The 16,327-nt window shown below is 38.5% G+C and overlaps 1 long non-coding RNA gene across 1 annotated transcript in view; it reads left to right on the top strand.

The window, feature by feature from the left end:
* Positions 1-11,449: 11,449 nt before the first annotated feature.
* The window catches only part of LOC147648497 (uncharacterized), a 49,815-nt gene continuing 44,937 nt past the window's right edge, over positions 11,450-16,327 (top strand). Inside the window, exon 1 of the long non-coding RNA XR_015281098.1 lies at positions 11,450-11,621. This is a non-coding gene — a long non-coding RNA (uncharacterized LOC147648497). The remainder of the gene's footprint in view (positions 11,622-16,327) is intronic.

The following is a 16,327-nucleotide window of genomic DNA, read 5'->3' as shown; positions in this document are numbered from 1 at the left end:
TGAATATGAATAAAATGAGTTGTGAATTGGAAAATAGGGAACATAAAGATCCTAAGGGATGTCTTTGACAGATAAAGAAACATTTCAAGCAAAGCTACTGATGATTCTTTATGATGCGGTAAAGCCAAAGTGACCTCTATAAATTGCCCTGTTTTGAAGAATGCAAAACTTTCTTAGGTCTCTCCAGTTATGAACATTTAATTAAAACATTTTCTTCTATTTTCTGAGGAAGAAAATGAACTTAGATCTGTCAAATGGTGACAGATTTACTTAATGAGTTCTCAGCATGAGCCTTAAAACAAAGTGGTAGGGGATATGGTGAAAGTGTCTGCATGAGAGTGAAAGTCCACATAATCACCATGATTAAGTCGCTTTCTTTTATGAAGACAGGTAAAGGTTGTGGAGGGACTGTGACAGGAAAATAGGAATCACATTTAGAGTGAAATGACATGCCAAAGAGTACAACTGAACTGACAAGGATATAAGCAACCCTGAAATTTGGAAAGTTTATATCTAATCTTTGTGGTCTTTTCCTCATTTACAGAATGAACAGAGATCAATGGTTTAGAGCTCAGTTTCCTCCTCAGGCACTGGCCCTTGTCAATGAAAGAGTAGTTGATCAATATGCAGACTTCAGCACTCAGTTAAGGAGAATCTGAGAAATATGTAAAGGACAGGCCTTCCAGGTTACAGAAAGGATTGCTGCAAGATGGTGTGGAACTGCAGTTAGGAGAAAATGCCTAGTTATAGTTTTGAACTTCCAGGCCCGCACTATAGCAGATAGGTCACTATGGCAAGAGCAAGATAGAGCTGGGAGCTGGGCTGCCTGTGTGTGTCTTGCTTGTTATTTCCATTCTTTCTGAATGCTTAGAGGTATATTGATATAAAAAATAAAGTGTAAGAACAGAAAGGAGGCACTTCTTCCGAGGAAAACAACACAAGTACTAAAGGATCCTCCTCTCTGTCACACATGGCTGTATAACATGGGCATGTGTATATACAGGCAAAGCAAATGTTGCCTCTTGAGGTCATATGCTTTACAGTGATTTGGGACAAGGGCCATTCATATTTGACATACATTTATTTGGGAGGTTTGCTTTGGCTTTGGCTTTATAAGGGGAATGTGAACTCAGTTTGGTCTTGCTATATACCACCCTGTCTTTCACCAAAGCAAGGCCTTGATGTGCTGGGGAGTGTTTCTGACATCTGGGAAAAGCAGTTGTTGGCAGCCTGTAAGCGTTGTGACATGCAAACAGGCTGTGGTGTCATGCCCCACCTACCACAGGAGCTTGCTCTGCCATGGGAAGGAGGCACATGGCCTCTGAATGGAGGAAAGATGGAGAAGGCTCGTTTTTACAAGACCTTGTGGTGTAGAAGCTATGCAGCAGAGAAAAGCTGCTTTATTTGATCCAATTTACTGTGAGCATCACTTTGGTAGTAAAAGAAATAGGAGAACTAATTCCATTCTTACCTGTAAATTCAGTTTTCTAGAAGTGAAACAAAGTGAAAGAACTTTCATACAGGAAGAAACAATATTGCAATAAACAGAGAACAATTTTATTTCATTTATCCTTTCTGCCTCCGGCTCTTAAGTGAAGGAAGGGAGCTTCTGAGTTGCCAATTCCAGTACTGTTGAAGACATTTGCAATCAGCATTCTTGTAAACTGGTCAGGCTTCAACTTAAAATTTCTTGGTTTTGATTGGTACTACTCCTTAAGGAAAGCTTTTTTTCATAACTGCATCTCTGAGAGCTATTTGTGAGAAAATATTTGAGCATCTAGTGTGTTTTATTTTTTTGAATAATATGGAGGCAGAATTTTAAAGGAATACCTACAAATGGCTTTTTGCTCTTCCTTTGTAAAAGAAAAAGAAATTCCTTTCATTACAGTGGAATGCAATTTCGCAAGACACTTTTACATTTAATCTCTTGTCTTTGGAGTCATTGTGGCAATGACCCTTGTTCCATGTTTAATGACAGTTCAGAAGTCAGCAATATCCTCTTTAAACACAACAGGCTCTTGATGATAAAAAGGATTTGAAGCATCCTTTCATGCAATCATTCTTTCGCAGACCTCAATAAAGAAAGTTTGTATTTCTTTAATTTTATTATACTGCATTACAAGTGACATCACAAATGCATAACACAAGAGACATTCACAACTCAGTATTTTTTACTGGGTGTAATGGCCTTTAATGATATCTCTTAATAAGTATGGATAGGTAGTGAAATGCAAAATCCAATGTATATCCAATATTTTGTAACAGCTCTTGATGGCCCTCTGCCACTGTTTTCCTCAGTCCCTTCCATTCTGTGGTTATTGAAGTTTCTAGAATTCCTTACTAAGAAATCATCAGCATTAACACTAAACATGACTTAAGGAATGCCCATGGGTCATAGAATAAGAATCATGCTGTCACAGAACCATAGAATGGGGGTTGGAATGGACTTTAAAGACCATTTGGTTCCAACTCCTCTATCATGTCAGGGACACCTTCCCCTAGTCCTGGTTGTTCAAAGTTCCATCCAGCCTGGCCTTGAATGCTTCCACAGATGGGGCATCCACAGCTTCTCTGGGCAACCTATTCTATTGTCTCACCATTCTCACAGTGAAGAGTTTCTTCCTAGTATCCCATGCAAACCTGCTCTGTTTCTGTTTAAGGCCCAAGTAAGACACAGTGGATGGAAGGGAATATTGTCAGCTTGGTCTAAAAAGCCATGATGCAGGCACTGCACACCAGTTAGTAGTGGAGCTGGGGTTGTTGTTGCCAGAGTTCATGTAATTGTACAGTTTTCAGCCCTTCTCTAGTGATGCTGCTTTCAGTGGAAAGCAGATCTTGTCCCTCTATCTTCCCCTTAACTATTTCTTTCCATTCTAAACCTGAGTTCTGTGAAGGCTGCTCAAACCTGGCTGTGCCTCATGGTGACACAAATCCAGTAATGCCTTTTTGCTTAACTGAGTTTCTGAATCTCAAAGAGTAAGAGAAAAATAACACACACATCACAGATCTGAAACTCTGATAAGCTTCTGAGTAGTGTTGAGTAAGCTTTGTACATCTTTGTAAATCAAGTTCTTACTTATGGTACTGGGTAAGTTTATTACAAAAAAAAGAAGCAGTTAATAGAGGGAAAAAATGACCAAAGAAAGGTCACATTTCTTTATATTACTTTCTTACAACTTATTTAAAGGAGAAGGCTTTTTCAATTTAAGTAATTTAAAAAGTGAAAATTACAGTGCAGACCAGAAGCAAATAATGTGCATCCTGTACTAGTTAGTCTGTTCACCTCAAGGAAGTTTATTTTCAGAGGTCAAAAGACTCAGAAATATTTCCTCTCCCATCACCTTCAATGCTTTAAGGAGCAAATTTCAAAATTGAAGGAGATTCTGATACTATTGTTGAAATATCTCTTTAGAGGTTCTAAGGAATTTGATGGAGGCATTGTTTTCTTTGTGAAAGTAGAGCTCTAAGGTGGAAGATATTTGCTGTAGGTTCAAATGTGCAAATCAAACCAATATTTTCTTGACTGTTATTAACCCATTTCAAAAGGGGAAAATATAGTGAGACATTTCTGAGTTACAAGTGTCAGAATTTTTTTGTTTGAGAATGGTTTTTCAGAGACTCTTGTGCATTGAAGCTGTGGGATTCCGATTGCTGCTGGTAAATAAAGGCACTTGACTACCTTTGTATGTAGCAGGCTATAATTCACTGTGCCAATTATAAGAAACAGCAGTGTTTTGAATAATCATATTATAGTTTGAATACTTTGTGCTGATCTGGAATTTATTATCTGCACCAGCCTATTTTATGTATCCCTGTGTCTACATACTATGGGTTGAAGAGCTTCTTGAGAGTAGTTCCCTTCATACCACAGGTTGAAGAGCTTCTTGAATAGTAGTTCCTTTTTTTGATGAGAATAGGTTATCTTCCCATAACATCTACTAGAAAATAATCTTTTGATATAGAAAAAACCAAAATTCTACACTTTCCTACTACATATTTTCACAGATAAAACCATATTTATTCTCTAGACATGAATAGTATATTATTTTTACTCATAGAAATGTTCTCTGGTTTTTAATAATCAATACTAAAAAAAAAAAAAGTATATTTGAAAGTTCTTATGAAAAACTTAAATTGAAAGAACCTTCCAGCTCAGAGGAGCTTGACAGTTCAGGAACTCTGAAAAGTGACAGCCAAGAGTTCAAGTAGAGGGCAGGTCACAGAGAGCCAGCAGGGTGCCTTCCTCTTCAGCTTTTGGACACTACTGTTCGTTTCTGTGCTCCTGTCCTTCACTCCCCTTTTAAGGAAGGTTAGACAAAGCCGGTACACTTCCACAAAATATTCTTTTGTGTTAACATTTTTCAGAGAAAGAGTGCTGTCTAAACTTCCTCATCCATCTCTATATCTAAGTCTACTCGTGGTTTATATTGTATAACAGTAATGTAATAATTTACATAATTGAATTGCTCATAAAGGCTATTATGACTGAATTTCTCAGACACATCGGTACTGATTTGCTCCAACAATAAAAACATAAAACCACTCTGGAGACTAATAAAGCTATCAAACCTGAACTGCAGTTCTGCAGCCAATGGAATTTTTCAGTTTGGCTGCAACAAAACATGAAATTATGCTGACATTTTCAAATTTGGCTTCCTGACGCCAGGCACACAGTCCTTAGGCAGACAGCTATACACTGATGGCCTTGAGTGTCTTATTGCTCTGGAAAACCAGTCCCACAGCTGCCAAATTAAGGATTTCATGACACAGCAGAAGCCCAAGATTAAAAAGTAGGTTTTGCTACTGAAGCCAGCAAGGATTCATCCTGTGTACAGCTCCAGGCTTCATAGCAAAAGCTGTGAAATATTTAGAGTAGCCCCCTCCACCCACGATGCTCACGGAGCTGCTGGAGGCCAAGGACCGGGCCCAGATGTGGCAAACCCAACAAGCCTCCCCCAAACAGGCCCTGGGAAAGGCCTATGGCTGCATCTTCAAACGCTTTTTTTTGTCAGGCTGTGGAGTGTGTGCCAATATTCCTTGCCCTGAGGGCACTGAGCCATGGATTCTTCACCCAGCCAGGGGAGGGGTGTCCTGAGTCCCGTCCAGCTCCCCACAACTCAGGGAGGGGCTCGGATTTTGTGTTTGTTACCTTACAGTGACACCTGCTGGAAAAGGAGCTTCATCCAGGCAAGGAAGAGTTATTTTCACTTGGGATTAAACATTCACTGGATGCCAGGAGCAGGACATTATGTGAGGCAAAGATCACAGAAAAGACTAGAACAAGTGAAAAAACACCAGCAGAGTATTCAAAAACTTCCTGAGAACAGCACTGCAATCTTGTAAAGAATTGCAGCTTCCTGGAGGCAGGAACTGGCTGACCACAGTTTTACACCCCAAGTCCAACACCATTTGAGTCCCTGTGCAGACTTCGGAGGAATGTGCTGATTCTCTGCACAGTGATTTTTGAGGATGCTGAAGCCTTCTTCCGGACATCTAGTGGGGTTTAATCAATGTATGGAACATGCTTTTCTCCCATTCCCGTATTTTAGGAAACAGTTCTTTCATTTATAAAAGGCGTAGTTCTCACTTCGAAGTCCTGGTATACTCCCTCAGCTTCCCGAGAGATTCAGAGAGCAAAAGGAAGGTGGGGAGGAAATCTGCCACTGGGCATTCAGAGAAGCTATTTTTCTAACATAGCTGTGTAACAAACCGAGAGTGAACGGGCTTCTCCCACCCAAGAAAACACCACTAGGTGTCACTGAATGCCAGGGATTGTCGGTACTGGTCCCAAGCTGCACCTCCAAGGGAAAACACCAACAGTGTATGTCATATACACACTGCTTTATTACTAGCCTTTTTGCAATGAACAAAATGTGAGGTCATCTTAGCTTTTAGCAAGATTTGAACTTGTTTTGGAAGCTTTCCAGTTCTAATTGGATATGTTTTATGTACAGCATAAGTGAAATAATCTTGGTCTGTATAAGCTGTTAAATTCTACGTGTTTATATTTGAGAGGAGTTACTTTAGTCTCAGAATTAAAATAATGATGGTGTTTTATCTGGTTTTCCTGCCATCTGTTCTCAGAGAGGTTGTACTCAGTGGAATTCTCATCAACATTTTGTGTAGTCAAAAGAAAAGCTTTTAGAATACTTTTTGTATGTGCACATACAACGCATGCAGAGGTGTTAAAACTAAAGCTGCCAATGAAGCTGCAAACACAACTTTGTCCGACCATGCTGTGAATTTTAGAACAAAAATTGTAAGTGTGGTTTCTCTCTCAGATTGAGTTGTGATTTCCTTAAGCAGTGTGGGAAGACACAGGGAGAAAGCATATTTTGATTACAGTGGTCTAACTTATTTTGAGAGATGTATCAGAGGTCTTCCAGCAACTTCCTAATTCCAACTCTGCTCGGTTCCCTACCTCAATGAGTGTCTGGTCTTTCTTCAGAAAGGAAGGATGTGGAGTCAGGATGTAATTGTGAGTACCCAGAAAAAGGATTAATCAGCACACAGTATGTAAATACCTCTGCCTTTAGCATCTGCAAAGGGCCTGAGTAGCAAGGATCTTTGCTGGAGCTGCTGGTGCTGGATTCTGACCCATGGCCCTGGGCAGAGCTCTGTAAGGCAGAGCTTCCTTAAACTGGCAGTGCTGAGGATCTCCTGGGAAAACCTCTGAAGATATTTGTGTTTCTTCAATCAAACATTTGGTGCCAAAGGCAGAATGGAAGTGTGTGCTGCAAAAAGAAATAACAAAGTGAAAAGTGAATATCTGTTTCTTCTACTGAAGGAACAAAAGCTTAGCAGAATAAAAAGTAGCATTTATATTTATCGGTAATGTCTGCTTCTTTATGCATACGAGGAAGTTGTGCTGAGATTACATGTGCATCTTGTGTTCCTTGTCACATGATAGGAATATTTACTGAGTTTTCCTTTTGCCAAAAATAATTTTTAAAAAATATATCATCCAATATATATTTAGTTCAGCCTCTCCTCCTCTTAGGAAGAAAATCTCCCTCTAGAATCACGTATTTTATAATTACAGTTTTCTCTGACGGGGAGTAATAAGAGTAAGCCTCTCTTTGCTCTGATCATTTGGTTTGGCTGTGCTTCTTATCCCCACTCAGACATATTAATTTTGAACTTCAATGTAGTCTTCTCATACACAGAGCAGTAAAATTCTTTCTGGCACAGTTTTTTCCACATAGAAAATGAAGATGACTTTATCTCATGTACCTCATGTTTTAAGGTTTAATACACACAGGTTTGCAGAGTGTATTGAAGATGAAAAGCAGTATATTTTAAGCAGTACCTTCTACTTTGATCATAAAAGGCGCATTAGTGCTTTTCCTCATCCTTCAAATAAACAGCAGTGCTATTCCTTCCTAGACATCCATAAAAATATATCTATAGAACAGGAAGGAAAATAATTATAAGATAAGGCTTCATAAATAAACAAATACAGAAATAAATTATTTTAAGATGACAGTTGAAATCTCTCTCACAGGCTTCTTTTGATCTCCTTGAGGCTCATTAAATTGTGGGTGGCAGACCCTGCTTCCATATTTGAGAAAGAAGCTAAAGGGCTGCTTATGTGCAAGCAAAAGTTTCAAAGGTAATGAGGCTTGGGACCTATAGACCAGAAAGTATAGGTTGATTTGCATGCATTTTCCACCTCTCCTGCTGCTTATTTGCATTGTTCATCATTTTCCAGCCAGCTCAGAAATCCTCAGCTGATTTGTTAATATTTGCACAGTGCTCATAAGCATTACCGATAGTCTTCAGGTAGACAGGGGAAAAAAGCACTGACCCAGTGAACTTCCAATCAAATCACTTGAGTTGTGACACTCTCATTTTCATCTGCTCCTTACCCTGGATGAGCATCAAAGATTTTCCATAGCAGGTGTGAATGATAAATTCACAGAAATGTGTTCTAAATTGAAAGTCCAAAATAGAAGGGAAATGCTGAAATTCTGCTTCCTTGGGTTCTATATGTAAGGAATATAGACATCCTCTATTTTTCTTTTTTTTTCCTTTCTCTTGTTCCTGTTGGTTTTTTTTATTTTTTTTCTTCTTCATATTATTTTGCTGATTAGGGTTGAGGTATGCTACAAATCAAATATCTGTGTAAGGACTGATGTGGGATTGTCTCAGCAGATATACTAAAAGCAAAATAGCTGTTTGGATGCCTTTACCTAACTTTTGTTACATGCTGTGTTAGCTTTGTGGGCCAGTGCTGCATACAAGCACTGATAGAAGTGGTATCTCCTGCACCTGGTATGGTTTTCTATGGCAAGGAACACTTGCAGATTTGAGCCCCATATTTTGGACTAGATGTATCTTAATACATCTTCTAAAAGGGGAAGAGAATTATTTTAACAACTTACATAAGGTAAAAGAGATAAGCAAATTGTAGCCCCATAAACAGCTTACATTACAGCCAAGTTCACAACCAAGTGCTCTGTAATAGGCTCTTCAGGAGGGTTGACTTAAACAAAAGATACCCCAAATAACACTCTGGGTGTCATAAATGACTGCTACAGACTGACTGCTGCTACGTGTCCATGATGTCTTCCAGCACAGAATGTGAGGACCTGCTGTTGGTGAGCAGCTGTGCCCATGCCAGCCCATCCTGCTGTGTGGCATCACTGCTCACAGGTACAAAGCACCTGCACAAAGCGCAACCTAAAATGAGTTCTCATCATGATACTGCTTTGGCAAAGGAAGCTAATCAAGAAATGTGCAAAGCAGATGAATTTATCCTTGTTTTTATTGTGAGTGACTTTTCACATGCTGTTGAAATTCTAAGATGGAGTTTCTAATGGCAGAAGGAGTTACAATGAGACAGGAGAGGGTGAAGAGACCTGCTCATCCCTGCACAGCAATACTAGTATGGAAGATTTTTGTGTAAAGTGCATTATCTCTTTGTATATAAGCTCCTGCTGAGATTGAATCCTAACTGGGACAAAAGCACAGCACAAGGAAGCTGATACTGCTTAAATCTGTGCTAGATTACTTTCTTCCTCTTTCCTTTCTATGGTTTAAGGAGTCAACAGTAAGCATAAAACATATCATGTTCCCAGTATGCGGCACTTCTATAAAGAGAACAAAATTTCCTTAAAAACTACAAAGGAGCTCCTGAGCATATGTTGTTATCAACAAAGTTTTTGACAATAAGCAAGAAGCAAAATAGAAAATACATTTTTAAGTAGCATTCCTACAGGTTTATTGAAAGTTCATTGTGAAACTACGACACCTCCTATTAAGCCAAATCACAAAGAATCTATGAAATCAAAGACACAGCCATGAAACATATAATCAGCTGTTAAAATAGAAAAAAAAACATGCTTGGAGGAGAAAATTTTGCATTATAAAGGCAGCAACCAGCAGCTACAAATCTGAAAGCAAAAAGGCATTATCTTGTGTTTCCAAACAATATTTGTGCACAGGGGCCTGAGATCTGAACAGATTTACAGCTTCCCTTTCTAAAAAAACCCATGTTTTTATACAAAGCACAGATTAAAAATAGTATGCAGAAAATGGCTAGAAGATTTTAACAGTGAAGTGTTATGACCACTTCCTACCCCCCTCAGTAGTAGCTGCTGCTGCTAGAGAGGAACATGTGGTTTGCTGCATGACATTGTGGGAGATCAGCTGGTTTTCTCTTCAGCATTAGTCCCCTCAGTGCTGATCTGGGGCACTCAAAAGCTTGTTTGAATAGTGGAAAAGAAGAATATCAAAAGGCGGATTGGAATTAGTATTCAAATGAATAGTGTGATATCTTCAAAGTGAGATTACCAGGGAAATAATATACAGCCATCTCAAAAAGAAGGCTGTTATTTTAAGAAATGAAATTTCACCAAGAAAAGAGAATATCGAGATCAGCCCCACCAGAACAGTGACTTTCAGATGGAAGGTAGATCTTTAATATGAAACACTTCTTTACACACTGTTGTGAAATTGGCAAATAGGTTTGAGAAGATTTTTATCCTTATCCAAATATATATCTCAACTTTTATCTATATCAAAATATCTAAAAATATCTAAAAATAAACAAATTAATAATTTCATATTTTCCCCAGAGCCTAAGATAAAAACACCAAAGAGAATTTTTTATTAATGTTCCTTAAATTAATTTTGTATTTATACTTCTGAATGAAAAAATACGAGAAACATGCATGCAAACAAGATGATTGGTTTATTTTCTTTGTTATTTGGTTACAAAAAGATTTGAGTATTTTCTTGTATTTATTTTGAGTAAAATATGAGCTATCTGTTCTTTTGGGGTTTGCAACAAAGGCTAGGTGATCTGGGGAGAGAGTGAGAGAACAAATGCAAGTGTAATGTAATTTGTCTGCAGCTTCTCAAGTGCTGTAAAAGTCACCAGAATAGAAGGACCCGTATAGAACTAATCTGTAATATTCCTGTTCTGTAATGCTGGTACCAAGCTGTGTTACAGTCAAAAGTGCAAACCAATAGAATTGTTGTATTACTGTATAGATCTCTTGAAAAATCACCTTTCTTTTGGGCAAGGTAAGTAAGCTTTTAGTTGTCTTCCATATTTTTTCTTGGTAGATTATTAACTTTGAAATTACCTTTGTCCATCAATTCTAGTTTTTGGTGGAAAATTGGAGGCTGCTTTTGATTATTTAGTGGTGAGCAAACCCCAGTAATTCCTCAGATTCTGGGAGAGAGCTGAACATTGACTATACTTGCATGGCCACATACCTGCTGCATGGGATTATGTGTATGTTGTCCTTGTTTTTTGCTTTTCATTCAAAAAAAAGGAAAATTTTGTGATGTTTTGTGGGCTATGCCAGTCCATGGATTACAGCTTGATTAATCCTGTCTTAGAGGTTGCTAGGGGTCAGAAGAGTGTGATACTGAAAAAATAATTGTCTGCTTGTTTTACTTAAATGATGCATGCATCTGTTGTACAATATTAAAAAAATGTTTTTACACTTTGAAGCTAAATTTAAAATAAGTAACAGAAAGAGCTTGTGATGAGTTGCTAGCTGTGGAGTTTATTTCAGAAGGAATAACTTCCCTCTGTCTACCAGCTCCTGCCCCACTTAGTTTGAAGAGAGCAGCCTCTGCTCCTGCTTTCAGAGCCACATACAGAGTCGTGTTTTGTAAACCCAGAGAAATACAGGTGTCCAAGAGAATTCTTTGTCTTTCTAAGCTTCACTTGACTGTCACTGCTATTTCTCCAGTGGAAAACTCATCTTTTTTTCTGTTTAAATCCATTTCTTTTACTGAAAGAACAAAAAAAGACCAGCATTTTTGTTCCTTTTGAAGTTGCCCTCAGAGCAAAATATGACCTTCTGCTTCACAGTTAGAACATCTGAGAAACTTCTCCCATTGATGTTAGCACATCCCAGTGACCAGAAGAGTTGTCTCAGACTGACATGTGTTTTTGCTTCTGTGTGTGATTTATCCCTTCTTTATTCAGAGGAATACTCCACATCAGCATTGATGCCTTTTGGAAGTCACGCGGTACCTTCCTGCTCTGTAACAAAGATGTCTCTGCTATGGCACTCCATTCCTGACAGGTGACACACCTGCACAAAGAACCTGGCCCATCAAACTGCTGTATGCCTGAACTGCACAAATTCCAAGGCTAGGTAAGATACGTGTAAGATCTTAATTTATTAAAAAAAAATACAGATCCTCATGCTCCTTCTGCTTCAAGTTCCTTTACCCCTTTATGCCTCAGATGCTGTTTGTCCTCTACATCCTGCTTACATGCTACCCACAGCCTACCTTCCTGAACAACACAACATATTGCAGGACTGACAGGGTGATTTCCTTGTGCCAGTGAAAGAGTGAAATGTCTGCCCTTGATTTGTTCTGCTTAAAGAAAACATTTTCTGTGTAAATCCCCCAGACCTCATAGACTGTCTTGTGTTGCATTTGGTAGAAGAAAAAGAAGCAAGAGTTATGTAACTGCAAAAAAAGAGAAACGAAAGGATGCTGTTTGCAAGAACGTAATGATTTTGTTATTTTAACTGCAAACATAATTATTTCATTATTTAAATTGCAAGGATATTGATAAGGTATTGACAGACTTTGAGAATCAGTTCTTCAAAATATTTGCCAGCAGACAGTTGAAAACAGCTAACTCTATGAGAATGTGTATGCTTTGGGCTTTTTTTCTAAACAAAATCAGCAGCTGTGCATCCTGATCTGCTTCAGGAGGGTAGCAGTTCACAAGCCATCAGCAGAACACGACATAGCTCAGAGTGATGTGATCTCGAGAAAGTGCTAAGCCTGTGCACATTTCTGTGCTCAATGACTCCTTCACTTGTACAAAATAGATGGAATATTTCACACGTGTAGTCATATTGCTGCCTGTGGATTACTGCTGTGGATGTGACCAATGTCTTCTGTAATTCTGCATATTTGCATGCCAGCAGCCACCTAAACCTTCACAAATGCAGCTGAAAATAAGGTGTTGCAAACAAGTAAAGGAGCCTTCACGTATTACTGCAATAGACAGTTTTATTCATTGTACCAAGTTATTGTGCAAAATCCACATTCAGAGAAACACTGTCAAGGAAGAACCCTGACACAATTATTTGAATGGATCAGTTCTGCTTGCTCCTGCAACCTTATCCAACTGACACACACAAATGGACTGAAAACGCAGCTTTGTTATGCAGCCAGGTTATTGACAATTGCTTGAATAAAACAAAAGGGATTCTGCAATCGTTAGACTTTCAGAAAGATTCAGCTAATTTACATGGCAGTTACTGAAAATTAGTCTTGCCTTCTTCACGTAGTATTAAATCAACAGCTTACTCAGAAATAATAGCTGAGACAGGGAATGAGTAAGTCCCTTGTGTGCTTGCAGTGATGGTTACCTGAGTGATGCTTAGGGTAATGCACATCTCATGGTACAGAACAATTTGACTTCTTTTGTGGAAGATGAACAAGAGTCTTCATCTTAATTCTCTGAGGTCATAGTCTTGTGCCTGACTTTCATCCAGTCACAGAAGCATGGCTAATAGTCAGATCTATTTATTTGAACCAGATTAACCAGATGAATCAGATTAATAACTTACTCTACATTCTGTGAAGATAATGATTATTTTTGTAGTGCAAACACCCACAGAGGGTCACTTTTCCCTCTGCAGCTTGTGATGTAACTTGAACATGTACATGATGTAGCTGGTGATGTTTTGTTTTTGAACAAAACTTGCGGTGCCATCTAAACAGATAAAAAATAATAGGGTATTTGCTTTTAAAAAAACCAAACATGTCTACTATACAATACATTACTCTGTTAAACTTCTATACCTGCTCTGGAAATCTAAAAATATATTTTTTGATCTGCTACAGCTGATTCATATACCTTTCACAGGACACTTGGCAACAGAGCAAATCAATTTGCAATAAGAAACCACTGCAATATTAGTTCAGAGACACACACTACAAAAACATCATAAAACATGTAACAGGTAGGCTCCAGTCACTAATTCTTATTTGCTATCTAGAGGAAAAAAATTCATTTTTCTGTGAAATTTCAGTAAACCTGCAGTCTAGTATAAAACATGAATTTTGATTAAATATATTGCATGACCAAATGAGTGCATCAGAAATGCTGATGATTTTAAATCCTTCTTCTGTACAGCCTATAGTCTGGTGGCTCAAATCTTATTGCAATATGTCACAACTGAGACTTCCTCAGACAAACAAGTGACACCAGCTGGACTTGTTATCATTGTTGTGCCATACTCTGCCTTTGGAGGCTTCACACTGCTAACAACCCTGAGCCACATTCTCTGGACTTTTATGTGATCAAAGCAGGAAGCCTGGACACAGCTCAGGAGACATAAAAACATGTGCTCAGGTCCTTCTGAAGTTAGTAGGGTATCAGTGTGTGCTAAAGTGCTTTGTAGAAAAGGTATGGAATTAGTTCTGAACCTAAAAGTTCATTACTGAGTTACTGAAAGGAGCTTCTGTAGGCAGACTACTTACATAAGTGGAAGCTGAGGTACCCTTGATAGCATAACTTGGATTGGAATGACTCTGCTAATGTTCCATATGGCACTGCAGCTGAGCTGCATGGAACCATAGGTCAGTTGATTTTGGTACCTGAAGCAGCTGTCATCTCACCTTTGATGGCAAAGAAGTGGATTTGTAACCACAGAATCATGGAATGGGTTGGGTTGGAGGGGTCACAGTGATCAGGGACATCTCCAGCTAGGTCGGATTGCTCACAGCCCTGTCCAACCTGACCTTGAATGTTTCCAGGAATGGGGCATCCACCATCTTACTGAACAACCTGATCCAGTGTTTCATCACCCTCATCATAAAAATGGTTTTTTTCTTATACCTAGTCTGAATCTACATTCTTCTAATTTAAAACCATTACCCCTTGCCCTAATGCACAGGCTCTGCTAAAAAAAAACCTGTCCCCATCTTTCTTATTAGCACCCTGCTAAGTATAGAAGGCCACAGAAGGTGTTCCCAGTCTTTTCTTCTTCAGCCTGAACAACCCCAGCTCTCTCAGCCCGTCCTTGAAGGAAAGGTACTACAGTCTGCTGATCATTTTTGTGGCCCTTCACCAGACCTGCTCCAACAGGTCCATGTGTTTCCTGTTCTGGAGCCCCAGAGCTGGATTCAGAACTCTGGGAGGGGTCTCACCTAAGTAAAGGGATAGAATCACCTCCTTTTACCTGCTGGTCATGTTTCTTTTCATGCATTATGTCATTGATGAAGGCATTAAACTGTATGGGTCCCAAGATGAGTAATGTGGTAGATAAAATTGTGTTGTGTAATTCTTGGATACTTCTACTTAACGAACCAAAGTTCTCTCAATGGCATGTAGCCTAGCTTAAACTGCAAAAAAAAAAAAAAAAAAAAATTTGGCTCCATATTCTATTTAACAAATTCTCAAGTATAAGAACAATTTGTCTTATCTCTAATTTATGTGCATGTGGCATAATCCCTTTTTCTTTCTTTCTTTCCCTTGAATGAATTTCCCTAACTGATCCTGTGGAACAGAGATTACTCCATAGTAGAATTCTCCTCCTCCACCATTGTGCTAAATAAATTGAAGGGAATGGCTGTGATACTCTCTGATTACCACTGAAGGAAAGAAGTTTTATAGGCAAGGCTAATTTTGAAACCCATGTTGTCTAAGAGAAGAATAAAATCTTATGTAAATAATGTGTTGTATTCATTATATATATGCTTCCAGAAAGCTATGGGGAATTTCCCACTTAAAATCACAATGAAATTTACCAGATATCGAGAGTTGCACTATGCTAGTATTTCTGGAAGATGCTGTTGCACATTCTATATGTATTATTATAAATTAGTCTTCAGCTGCAAAAATAAAACCTTGTGTTCAAATACTTACCCTGCAGCTTGTTATGTTAGCTAATTTTAAAAGTAGTTTGAAGTAGGAAATTACAAAATAAGGAGATAAAATATCTTGTATATGACTCACAATGTGGAAGAAAACCAAACTCATTGTAACAAACAAGTGCCCATATATTTGCAATGAAACATTTTTTTAAAAAGATGGTTTGTATTTGGTTCTTTTTAATAAAGGAATCCACATGCCTCTCTTAGATCTGTTTAAAAAAGCATTGTACCATTGTACCATTGTACCTACCATTGTAAATGTTATTTCTATGCACAGCATTTCCTATTTTCACTGTGACCTCTACTTTTCACAGGGGTGTAAATAAAGCAGTAGTTGCTTCTGTTCACTACTTCCATGACCTCCTGATGGTAGGGTCTAGTCCTCTCCTTGGGCTTCTCTGGGCTGCTGCCATATTAGTAATTTCCAGTGTTACACCAAAGCAGCAGTTGTAGGAGTTTTGTAGGTCTACACTGCTTCTTCACATCCACTGACTCCAGTTTTATATTCCCTTTCCAAGCAGTGAAATTTTGCGTTCTTGCCAAGACTTGCTACAGCTGCATTTCCATGACTAGGCACGGATAACAAGACACTTGCATTCTCCACATCTGATACACGTGCTTTAAAAGAAACCACTCACTTGGCAGTTGGCTATCTGACATTCTTCTAAGAAAAAAATAGATCCTGTTTGAGAATATTCCTGTTCAAAAACCTGTTTTCTGTCTGAATCAGTGTGCAGTTTAAATAACTGCATAAAGTGCTCATGAACTGTGTGTGTTTGTGCATCAGAACTTCTGTGAATAGTGTTTTGTTCAGAGCACTGTTCCATGTCCAAATCTTCATAATCCCAGGAGTATGGAATATAAACTCCACTAAACAAAGCAAAAGTTGGCTAAGTAACATGAGCTATCTCCAGGGTAGAATCACAAAAGACATTATCTCCAAGTAAAATAGATC

This window comes from Cyanistes caeruleus, chromosome Z (genome assembly GCF_971803275.1).
Source record: "Cyanistes caeruleus chromosome Z, bCyaCae1.hap1.1, whole genome shotgun sequence".
NCBI lineage: Eukaryota > Metazoa > Chordata > Aves > Passeriformes > Paridae > Cyanistes > Cyanistes caeruleus.
This window is presented reverse-complemented; position numbering and strand designations above follow the sequence as displayed.